Source organism: Rhinopithecus roxellana, chromosome 4 (assembly GCF_007565055.1).
Source record: "Rhinopithecus roxellana isolate Shanxi Qingling chromosome 4, ASM756505v1, whole genome shotgun sequence".
NCBI lineage: Eukaryota > Metazoa > Chordata > Mammalia > Primates > Cercopithecidae > Rhinopithecus > Rhinopithecus roxellana.
The window spans coordinates 89846651-89859632 of NC_044552.1; the positions used below are offsets into that span (position 1 = coordinate 89846651).

The following is a 12982-nucleotide window of genomic DNA, read 5'->3' on the forward strand; positions in this document are numbered from 1 at the left end:
CTATTTCCTGTTGTTCAAAAAGTCTCAAAACTTTTGAGAAAACCGCTAACAAATAAGGTTTTCTAAACTTAACTTCTGTGAGTGTTAAATTCCTCATAATGGATTCTCTGTACTGTATTGAATTTGCTGTTTTTCTGGCATTGACTGGCAAATGCCTTGGGGTTGAGGAATATTTTTCTCTTCTTTTGACCTTTCCCTTGTAAGTGGCAAATGCCTCCTGGACCCTCTGCAGGTGTGGGTGAATTGAATAAATTGGCTAAGGAGCACATAATATAAAGCTTTATTATGTTTTTTTCTTATTTATTTAACATGGCTTAGGAAGATTTACTCAGGGATTCTTTTTTAACAAGTGACATTGAGATAACCTGAAGTTGTTTTGTTGTTTGGCTCTTGAGACATGGTAGAGAATTTCTTTTTCAAATTATTTCTGCCTTCTTTGCCATCTGATCCTTTTACTGGGAAATTCCAAATGGCTTTACATTTTAATCCTCTTGAATTGACTACCAAAATATAATAGAATAAACCAAAAGGTCTATCTAACTTATTTACTATATTTCACTATAGGAAAAAGGTTATTGGAGCTTGTTTCTTTGGATACATTATTGTTAAATATTTGCCTCAGTGCTATGATCTAACATTTAGAGTTTTTGTACAGTGGAGGCTTTGAGTTTTCAAAATTTTGATAAAATTTGCACTGCTAAACCAATTTGTTTCATGTACAGCTGTTCTTTCCTTCTCTATTAAGGTATGATTTGATCAATATTTTATAAACTTTATGATTAAGCTTTTGGCATTTGTGAAAGATATTGAATTTTCTGTCTGGAAAATGGAAATCTTTTTCTTTTGGACATGGCCAATCAGGAATTAAATATCAAATTTGCCATAGTTGTATCTGAGATATAAAATCCATTTCTAAACCATCAAAATATCTTAAATACTTCATATTTTTTAAACTTCTTTTTATACTTTTGCTTTCTTTTAAAAACTACTTTAAGCAGTCTTTGTGTAACTTGGAACCTTGAAGATACTGGCGTTTATATTCCACATCAGAGTTACTGAATGATGCAAATATTTTCCAGTCTAGTCTTTGCCTTTATATATATGTATTGGAGGTTGATATGACTTACTCCTACACAAGAGTAACCTTGGGAATTGTATGGAAGGAGGAGTATGTGTAGAATAAACTACACATAAACTTGTGAAATTCCTCTTTACTCTTTCCTCCACCTTCCTCAAGTAGATGGACAGAGTCTTGGAGGTGCAAGCTGTGCTGCCTGGGATTGGTGGAGGGGTGACATAAGCACTTCCTTGGTTGCCTCAGTTGGTATCTCGCTAGGTTCCATGCACTCCAAGTTCCCTGACTCTGAGCCCAGCACAGCACCAAGACTTGTGCAGGAATTGCACTCCTTGTGGTCTAGGTTGCCCTTCATGTTTATTTATAACCCCAAAATAGTTTAGTCCATGGTGGCAGGGCTTGCCAAAACTCAGGTTCCAACTGCGACAGTTACCCCTGTAAGAAAGCCATTCATTCACTTGTTCTTCTACTGTTGGCCAACTGTTCAGCAATGGCTGGCACGATGGCAAGTGACATAAGAAATATATACTTCATCCATAGAACCACCTATACCATCACAAGTTTGAAATGAAAACCATAGTTTTCATTTCTTGTAGAGACTTCCTGGTTTTGGTATCAGGATAATCCTGACCTCATAAAATGTGTTTGGAAGTGGACCTTTTTATTTTCAGGAAGAGTTTAAGAAAGATTGTTCTTAATTCCTCTTTGAATGTTTGGTAGGATTCACCTGTGTGGTCATCAGATTATTTGTTGGGAGCCTTTTTTTTTTTTTTTTTTTTTTTTTTTTTAGATGGAGTCTTACTCTGTCACCAGGCTGGAGTGCAGTGGCACTGCAACCTCCACTTCCTGGGTTCAGGCGATTCTCCTGCCACAGCCTCCAGAGTAACTGGGACTACAGGCGCATGCCACCACGCCCAGCTAATTTTTGTGTTTTTAGTAGAGATGGGGTTTCACCATATTGACCAGGATGGTCTCAACCTCTTGACCTCATGATTTGCCCATGTCGGCCTCCCAAAGTGCTAGGATTACAGGCATGAGCCACCACATCCGGCCTGTTGGGAGACTTTTGATTGCTGATTTAATCCCCTTATTTGTTACTGGTCTTTTCAGGCTTTCTGTTTCTTCCTGATTCAGTTTTGGTAAGTTGCATATTTTTAGGAATTTATCCATTTCTTATAAGTCATCCAGATTGTTGGCATATAATTGTTCATCACACTTCCCCTATGATCCATTTTCTGTCTAAGGCATCCATTATAATATCTCCTTTTTGATTTCTGATTTTGTCTTCTTTTTCTTTTCTTACTCTAGGTAAGGGTTTGTCAATTATTTTATCTTTTCAAAAGGCAAACTCGTAGATTTTTTGTATTTTTAAACTGTTTCCTTGTTCACAATTTATTTTTTTGCTCCAATCTTTATTATTCTCTTTCTTCTGCTTATTTTGGGCTTAGTTTATTCTTTGTAGTGGAGTTTAATACCTCAATTACAATAATGGATGGAACATCCAGACAGAAAAATCAATAAAGAAACAACTGACTTGAACGACGCTGTAGAGTAAATGGATTTAATTGACCTATACATAACTTTCCACTCAACAGCAGAAGAATACACATTCTTCTCAAGTGCACACAGAATGTTCTCCAGGATAAATGAAATTTTAGGTCACAAAACATGTCTTAACCATTTTAGAAGTTCAAAAGCTTTCTAGATGTTTCTTTCTGACCACAATATAATGAAATTAGAATTCAACAACAATATGTAAAATGGTAAAATTTACAAGTATGTAGAAACTAAAAAATAAAATTTTGAACAAACTTTGTGTCAAAGAAGAAATCAAAGGGAAATTCAAAAGTATCTCAAGACAAACAAAAATGGAAACAGAATTTACCAAAACCTGTGGGATGCAGCAAAAGTAGTAATAAGGAAATTTATAAGGATAAATGTCTACATAAAAAAATAAGAATCTTAAGTGAACAAGTTTTAAATGATTTTTAGCACAGAGATTAATAGCTGGAATTAGAATTCTGAAGCTTTTACTCACTAGCTATGACCTTAGATAAGTTAACTAACTTCCACGTTCTACATCTGTAAAATGTAGGTAATAAATGTGACTTCATAGGGCTAAATACTTAGCATAATATCTGACAACATATAAAAACTTAATAAGTGTTTCTTTTTGTTACGTTTCTCTTGAGGAAGTGATTATATCTCATTTTCTCCACTATGCCCAAGACAATGTTGAGTTTGTTGTAGCAGCAACGTGAGGTATTTTTTTGAATTGAAAATAAGATAATGAAAAGAAGTGACAACTTATATTTCGTATACCCTCATAAACTTAAATACCATCAGCTGATTTTCTAAGCAGCAGCTCTTTTTAATACCATGGCATTCCTGAAACACCTCCATATATATTAGGAAGTTGTATATTATCTTTTTGTGTCACTATTTTCCACAGCTACAGCTTCCAATTGGCCAATGAGCTTAGTAGGGCATAGTGGATATTTTTCTTTCTGTTTTAATTATGGAAAGTCCTTTGTAAATTTAACTATTTGAATGTCATGGTTTTAATTACTCTTTCCACTGGTCTCTTCCTATAGAGCTGTGCCATGTTGCATCTCTGATATAGCATTTTGAAGTTGGCGATTCCTTCTTATACTGTCAGTTTTGCTTCAGTCACAGTCATTTGTGCTTAGATCATTTCAGGCAGTTTATGGATAAATCTGAAGATGATGGATCATGAAATCAGATTTTTTTTTTTTTAGGCAGAGTCTCTCTCTGTTGCCCAGGCTGGAGTGCAGTGGCGTGATCTCGGCTCACTGCAAGCTCTGCCTCCTGGATTCACGCCATTCTCCTGCCTCAGCCTCCTGAGTATCTGGGACTACAGGTTCCTACCACCACACCTGGCTAATTTTTTTTGTATTTTTAGTACAGACAGGGTTTCACCGTGTTAGCCAGGATGATCTTGATCTCCTGATCTCATGTTCCACCCACCTCAGCCTCCCAAAGTGTTGGGGTTACAGGCGTGAGCCACCATGCCCAGCTGAAATCAGTTTTTTTTTTTTTTTCTAGTATGTATCCCTTAGTCGTATCTTGAAACTTATTCATGCCATAATTGTATTGACCAGTAAAATTTGTTGACTTTTTAATTTAATTCTGCTCAGGTAGCAGTATTTGTTGTATGTTTCTCTGCTGCAAGTTAGGACACTGTTTTAGTAATAACACTGGCTTTTCTTCCTGTGCTAACTTTCCAACAGCCTTATCCTCTGTGTTTGTGATTTTTTATGGTCATGGCTATTAACCAGTTACTTAACCAGTCTGCTTTGTTTGAGAATATTCCTTGGGAAATATAAAGGAAGTCTAAGGTTAAGGGTCATTTCATCCTTGTGCATAGCTGTATTAAAACAAACAAACAAACAAACAGAAAACAGCTGGGTGCAGTGGCTCACACCTGTAATCCCAGCACTTTGGGAGGCCGAGGCGGCCGGATCATGAGGTCAAGAGATAGAGACCATTCTGGCCAACATTGTGAAACCCTGTCTTTACTAAAACTACAAAATTAGCTGGGCATGGTGGTGTGCGCCTGTAGTCCCAGCTGCTTGGGAAGCTGAGGCAGGAGAATCGCTAGAACCCAGGAGGCAGAGGTGGCAGTGAGCCGAGATCTCACCACTGCACTCCAGCCTGGTGACTCAGTGAGACTCCCTCAATAAATAACAGAAAAAGTCAGGCACGGTGGCTCATCCCTGTAATCCCAGTACTTTGGGAGGCTGAGGTGGGCGGATCACTTGAGCCCAGGAGTTTGAGACCATCCTGGGCAACATGGTGAGACCCTGTTTCTACAAAAAGTACAAAAAAACTTAGCCAGGCATGGTCTTGCGTGCCTGTAGTCCCAGCTACTCACGAGTCTGAGGTGAGAGGATTGCTTGAGCCCAGGAGGCAGAGGTTGCAGTGAAAACAGATCACATGACAGCGCTCTAGCCTGGACCACAGAGGAAGAAACTGACACACACACACACACACACACACACACACACACACACACACATATAAAAGGAAAAATATGGGTTAATGTTCCTGCAATTTTACTTTAATTAGATAAACATTTATTGAAACAGTTGTATCATAAACCAGAATTGTAATACTTCTTTTGATCACTGCATCAGTATATAAATCAAACATTTTCTGAATTTTCAAAGCAGTGTTTAACTTTCATTGCTCATGCAGAGGAAGGAGGAAGAGACAGAACGGAACTTTCTTCAATTTACTTTCAAAGTATACTATACATTTAAATACCTCTTATTAAAATAATAGCAGTCTTCCTATTATGCTTTATAGTATATAAAGTACTTTCACATGGAGCTTATTATCTCTGTGTCATGGTTGTTATTACTGCCTTCAGTTTATAGATGAGAAAATTGAGGTCAGGCAGGTTAATGAATTCACTGGAAGTACTTAACCAGTACTAGAAGACCTAGGTCTCATGTTCAGGTATATGATGCTGAATATTTTCCTCATGGTATTATGTCATATTTCCATCATTAATTTTTACAGTTTTCTAGATTTTTTTCCTAAGTGCAAAAGAAATAAACTTTTGTTAATGCATTAAAGAAAATATTCATTGGTAATGAAAGACCTTAGTGACATTTTTCTAAATTGTATAAAGATAATATTTACACTGGTTTGGTTAAATTGCTAAATTATATTATGTGTAAAAATTTATGTTTATAGGACTGGGCATGGTGGCTCATGCCTGTAATCCCAGCACTTTGGGAGGCTGAGGCAGGTGGATCATCTGAGGTCAGGAATTCGAGACCAGCCTGGCCAATATGGCAAAACTCCATCTCTAGTGAAAATACAAAAATTATCCAGATGTGGTGGCACGTGCCTGTAGTCCCAGCTACTTGGGAGAATGAGGCAGGAGAATTGCTTGAACCTGGGAGGCAGAGGTTGCAGTGAACTGACATCGTGCCACTGCACTCCCTTGTGGGTGACAGAGCAAGACTCTGTCTCAAAAAAAAAAAAAAAAAAAAAAAAAATTGTATACAGACAGCAAAAGGAGAAAGAAAAGTCCTGTTCTGTGGTACAATATAAGGTCACCTGTTTCTTGTTCTTTTTTATTGGCTATAAACAACAGTCTTTTGGAAACTTGATAATTGCATATACAACCTTGTCATCTTAGTTTCTAATTGAATATAAGTTATATGGTTTTGCTTGTGTGCACATAAAAATAAAACTGTCAAAGGAGGCAGAGCAAGATACTCGAACACGGTAGCAATTGCTGCACCCCCTTTGCCTCCACAGGAACACTAAATTGAACAACTGTCCACACAGGAAAGGACCTTCATGAGAACCAAAAATCAGGTGAGCTATAATAGTACCTGATTTTAACATTACATGAAGGAAAGAGTCATGGAAGAGGGCAGGAAAATCTGTCTTGAATTGCCTACACCACCCCTTCCCTATTCCCTGGCAGCAGCCATATGGCACAGAAAGATGATCTGTGTGTTTGAGGTAGAGAGAATATACTGATTGTGGGACCTTGCTTTGCAACTTATTGCTGTCCTATCAGTGGGAAGCAACAGGGGGCAGAACTCAGCTTGTGCCCATAGAGGCAACATTTATACTAGGCCTGGCCAGAGGCAAATCATCCATCCTAGCAATTGGAACCTGAGTTTTGGCAAGTCCTGCCACCATGGGCTAAAGTGTTCTGGGGTTCTAAATAAAACATGAAAGGCAACCTAGACCACAAGGACTGCAATTCGTGCACAAGTCCTGGTGCTGTGCTGGGATTGGAGCCAGGGAACTTGGAGTGCATGGAACCTAGTGAGATACCGGATGAGACTACAAAGGAAGTGCTTGTGTCACCCCTCCACCAACCCCAGGCAGTACAGATTGTATCTCCAAGACCCCTTCAATCTGCTTGAGGAAGGTGGAGGGGAAGAGGACCTTGTTTTGTAACTTGGATTCCTGCCCATCCACAGTAGAATAAGGCAACAGGCAGACTCCTAAGGCCCCCATCTCAGACCCTAGTCCCTGGATGACATTTCTAAACACACCATAGGCCAGAAGGGAACCCATTGCCTTGAAGGGAAGGGCCCAGTCCTGGCAGAATTTATCATGTGCTGAATAAAGAGCCCTTGGGCCCTGTATAATTAGTAGTGGTAGCAGGCACTATTTACCACAGGCCTTGGGTGAGACCCAGACCCATGTTGGCTTCAGGTGTGACCCAGCACATTCCCAGCTGTGGTAACTTTGGGGAGAGACTACTTCTGCTTGAGAAAAGGAGACAGAAGAGTAAAGGGGTCTTTGTTTTGCAGCCTGAGTACAGCTTGGCCACAGTGGGGTAGAGCACCAAGAGATCACCTGGGATAAACAAAATCAACAAACCTTTAGCTAGACTAAGAATAAAGAGGGAAGACCCAAGTAAAGATAATCAAAGACAAAAGAGGAGCCATTACAACCAATACCTCAGAAATTCAAAGTATCATTAGCAGCTACTGTGAGCAGCTATATGCCAATAAATTGGAAAACCTAGAATAATTATATAAATTCTTAACATACACAACCTACCAAGATTGAACCATGAAGAAATTTAAAGCCTGAATAGGCCAATAACAAGCAATGAGATTGGAGCCCTAATACAAAGTTTACAATGAGAATTATAAAACATTGCTCAAACAAATCATAGATGACATAAACAAATGGAAAACATCCCATGCTCATGGACAGGAAAAAATAATACCATTTAAATTTCTATACTGCCCAAAGCAGTTTGTACATTCAATGCTATTCCTGTCAAAATACCAATCACATTTTTCACAAAAAAAATTTTTTTAAATTACACAGAACCAAAAAGAGCCCAAATACCCAAGGCAATTTTAAGCAAAAAGAACAAAGCTGGAGGTATCACATTACCTATGAACTACAGTGCAAGGCTACAGTAAACAAAACAGCAAGGTACTGGTATACAAACAGATGCATAAACCAATGGAATAGAATAGAGAGCTTAGAAATAATGCTCCACACCTCCAACCATCTGATGTTTGACCAAGTAGACAAAAACAAGCAATGGGGAGAGGACTCCCTACACATTAAATGGTATTGGGATAACTGGCTAGCCATATGCAGAAGATTGAAACTGGACCCCTTCCTTACATCATATATAAAAATCAACTGAAGAAGGACCAAAAACTTAAATGTAAAACAAAATAACTACTCAAACCCTGAGAGTTAACCTAGGAAATACTGTTCTGTACAGTGTTTCATGCTGAAGACACCAAAAGCAATTGCAAAAAAAGAAAAAATTGACAAATTGGATCCAATTAAACTTTAGAGCTTCTTCACAGCAAAATAAACTATCAACAGAGTAAATAGGCACCCTACAGGAAGGGAGAAAATATTTTCAAACTGTGCTCCGGCAAAGGTCTTATTTATCCAGAGCCTATAAGGAACTTAAACAAATTTACAAGCAAAAAACAAACAACACTATTATGAAGTTGGAAAAGGACATGAATAGACACTTTTCAAAAGAAGACATACATGTGACTAACAAGCACATGAAAAAAATGCTCAACATGACTAATTAGAGAAATGCAAATCAAAACCATAATGAGATACCATCTCAACCAGTCTAAATGGCTGTTATTAAAAAATCAGAAAAAGATACTGGCAAGGTTGTGGAGAAAAGGAAACACTTATACATTGTTGGTGGGAGTGTAAATTAATTCAGCCATTGTGGAATGTATTGGGGTGATTTTCTAAAGAACTAAAAAGGAATTACTGTTTTGCCCGGAAATTTCATTATTGGGTATATACCCTAAGAAATATGAATTATTTTACTATAAAGACAGATGCATGCATATGTTAATTGCAGCACTATTCACAGTAGCAGAGACATGTAATCAACCTAAATGCCCATTAACAGTAAACTGGATAAGGAAAATATGGTACATATACACTGTGGAATACTATACAGTCATTAAAAGAACAAAATCACGTTCGTTGCAGCAACATGGATGGAACTGGAGACCATTATCCTTGGCAAACTAACAAAGCAACAGAAAATGAAATATTACATGTTCTCACTTAGAAATGTGAGCTAAATAGCAAGCACAGATGGACACAAGGAGGGTAACAATAGACACTGGATCCTACTGTAGGGTGGTTGGTAGGAGGAGGGAGAGAATTAGAAAAAATACCTATTGAGCACTATGCTTAGAACCTGGGTGATAAAATAATCGGTACACCAAAGCTCCATGACGAGTTCACTTATATAACAAACCTGCACCTGTACCCCTAAACCTAAAATAAGAGAAAATTATACCCCTGAAATTCTAATTATAGAAATTTATGTTATTATTTTATACATCATTCTTTTTGTGACTGTCATAAAATAAACTTTAAACTGAAATAAAAAGATAATTAATGGTGAAATTAAAAAGTCTCCCAGTGAAGAAAATCCCGGAATCAGTGACTTCACTTCTGAATTTTATCAGACATTTAATTTTGAACTAATACCAATCCTGTTTGGACTCTTCTGAAAAATAGAGGAGAAGAGGATATTTCCAAACTCATTCTAAAAGGCCAGTATTACCCTGAAAGCAAAACTAGACAAAGACACATCAAAAAAAGAAAACTACAGGCCAGTATCCCTCACGAACACTGTTACAAATTCCTCAACAAAAATCTAGCAAACCAAATTCCACAACACATTAAAAAGGTCATTCATCATGACCAAGTGTGATTTAACCCAGGATGCAAGGATGGTTCAGCATACACAAATCAATCAATGTGATACATCATATTATCAGAATGAATGACAAAAAACATTATTTCAATTGATGTGGAAAAAGCATATGATAACTTCAATATCCCTCCAGGATTAAAACTGTCAAAAAACTGGATATATTAATAGAAGGAACATACCTCAACAGAATAAAAGCCATATTTGACAGAGCTGCAGGCAGTATCATGCTGAATGGGAAAAAAACTGAAAGCCTTTCCTCTAAGATCTGGAAAATAACAAGGATATGCACTTTCAACATAGTATTGGAAGTTCTAGCTAGAAAAATCAGAAAAGAGAAATAAAGTGCATTCAGATTGGAAATTAATAATTCAGATTATTTTGGTTTGTAGATGATATGATCATTTATTTGAAAATATCTAAAGACTCCACAAGAAAACTATAAGAACTGAAGACAAATTTAGTAAATTTGCAGGATTCAAGATCAACATAGAGAAATCACTAGCATTTCTATATGCCAACAGTGAAAAATGTTAAAAAGAAATCAAGAAAGTAATGCCATTTATGATAGCTACAAATATAATAAAAGAACTGTGAATAAACTTAAGAAGTGAAAGATGTCTTCAATGAAAACTGTAAAACACTGATGATTAAAACAGGACAGGAAACACAGAAAAAATATATTTCATGTTCATGGATTGGAATAATCAGTATTGCTAAAATGTTCATGCTACCCCAGGCAATCTATAGATTCATTATAATCTCTTATCAAAATACCAATGGCATTTTTCAACAGAATAGAAAAAATAGTCCTAAACTTTATATGGAACCACAAAAGACCCAGAATAGCCAAAAGTATATGGGGCAAAAACAACAAAGATGGAGGAATCACATTACCACTATACTGGAGAGCTGTAGTCATCAAAGTAGTGTGGCACTGACATAGAAACACACACACAAATCAATGGAACAAAATAGAGAACCCAGAAATAAATCTACGCATCTACAGTGAACTCATTTTTGACAAAGGTGCCAAGAACATACGTTGGAGAAAGAACAGTATCTTCCATTAATGGTACTGGAAAAGCTGGATATCTGTATGTAAAGTAGTGGTACTAGACCCCTATCTGTCAACATATACAAAATCAAATCAAAGTAGATTAAAAATTAAATTTAAGATCTCAAACTATGAAGCAACATTGGGGAAACTTTCCAGCAAATTGGTCTGGGCAGAGGTTTCTTGAGTAACACCCCACAAGCAAAGGCAATCAAAGCAAAAATGGACAGACTGGATTGCATCAAGTTAAAAGCTTTTGCCTACCAAGGAAAACAATTAACAAAGTGAGAAGATGACCCACAGAATGGGAGGAAATATCTGTAAACTACTTATTTGACAAGGGACTAATAACTAGACTATATCAGCAGCTCAAACAACTCTATAGGAAAAACATCTAATAATCTGATTTTTAAATGGGCAAATATCTAAATAGACATTTCTCCAAAGAAATACAAATGGCAAACAGGTATATGAAAAAAGTCCTCAATATCATTGATCATCAGGAAAATGCAAATTAAAATCATAGTGAGATGTAATCTTACCTGAATTAAAATGGCTTTTTAAAAAAAGACAGATAATAACAACTGCTGGTGAGGATGTGGAGGGAAAAAACACACTTGTACATTGTTGGTGTAAATGTAAATTAGTACAACCACTATGGAGAACAGTTTGGAGGTTTTTCAGAAGAATAAAAATGGAACTTCAAATGATCCAAGAGGAAGTTAAGTAGGTAAAGAACAGTTTGGAGGTTTTTCAGAAGAATAAAAATAGAACTTCAAATGATCCAGGAACCCCACTGCTAGGTATATACCCAGAAGAAAGGAAATCGGTACATCAAAGAGATATCTGCACTCTCATGTATACTGCAGCCTTATTCACAATAGCTAAAATTGGGGAGCAATCTAAGTGTTCATCATCAGATGAATGGATAAATAAAATGTAGTACATACACAGAATGAAGTACTAGTCAGCCATAAAAAAGAATGAGATCCCATCATTTGCAACAACATTGATGGAACTGGAGGCCGTTATTTTAAATGAAATAAATGAGACCCAGAAAAACAAACTTCACATGTTCTTACTTATTTGTGGCATTTAAAAATTAAAACAGTTGAATCCATGGAGATAGAGAGTAAAATGATGTTTACCAAAGGCTGGTAAGCGAGGACTTAATTTAGATTGTTGGGACATAGAAGGCCTAATGCAGGAAGTAGCTTTTAAACAGGATGAGAGGAGGTTAAGTAGGTAGAGAGTTGGAGTAAGAATTTTTGTAGTCTAACATGTCATTCTAAGACAGTTATCATAGCATATGTGCCTGAGCCAGGATGTTATCTGAATATTTGAAAAGAAGCAGTGTTTTAAGGTTGAGAAAGAGGAGGGTAGAGAGCTACATAATGAGTTTAGAAAAATATAGACTGGAAAGGATTGGTATGTTGCCTATACTGTATTAGTTTTCTATGGCTGCTGTAACAAATTACCACAAACTAGTGCCTTAAAAGAACAGAAAGAGGACAGGCATAGTGGCTCACGCCTGTAATCCCAGCACTTTGGGAGGCCGAGGCGGGCGGATCACGAGGTCAAGAGATTGAGACCATCCTGGCTAACATGATGAAACCCCGTCTCAACTAAAAATACAAAAAATTAGCCAGGCATGGTGGTGGGCACCTGTAGTACTAGCTACTCAGGAGGCTGAGGCAGGAGAATGGCGTGAACCCGGGAGGTGGAGCTGGCAGTGAGCCGAGATTGTGCCACTGCATTCCAGCCTGGGTGACAGAGCAAGCCTCCATCTCAAAAAAGAAAAAAAAAAAGAAAGATACTCTCTCACGGTTCTGAGGCCAGGATTCTTAAATAATAGTGTATGCAGGGCCACACATCTTCCTGTAGCATGAAAGGAGAATCTTTCCTTGCCTCTTAATATCTTTTAGGGACTGCCAGCATTTCATGACTTGTGGCTGCATCTCTGTCTGCTCCATCTTCACATAATCTCTACCATTTGTCTAATATCTCTCTGCCTGTCTTACAAGAATATTTGCGATGACATTTAGGGACCACCTAGACAATTCAGGATTACCTCTTAATCTCAGATTCTTTATTTAATCACCTCTGGAAAGAC

At 37.3% G+C, this 12982-nt stretch overlaps 1 protein-coding gene across 1 annotated transcript in view; it reads left to right on the plus strand.

The window, feature by feature from the left end:
• Window positions 1-12982, plus strand: part of MEI4 (meiotic double-stranded break formation protein 4) — a 237584-nt gene that overhangs the window by 45216 nt on the left and 179386 nt on the right. The gene's annotated exons all lie outside the window — the stretch shown is intronic.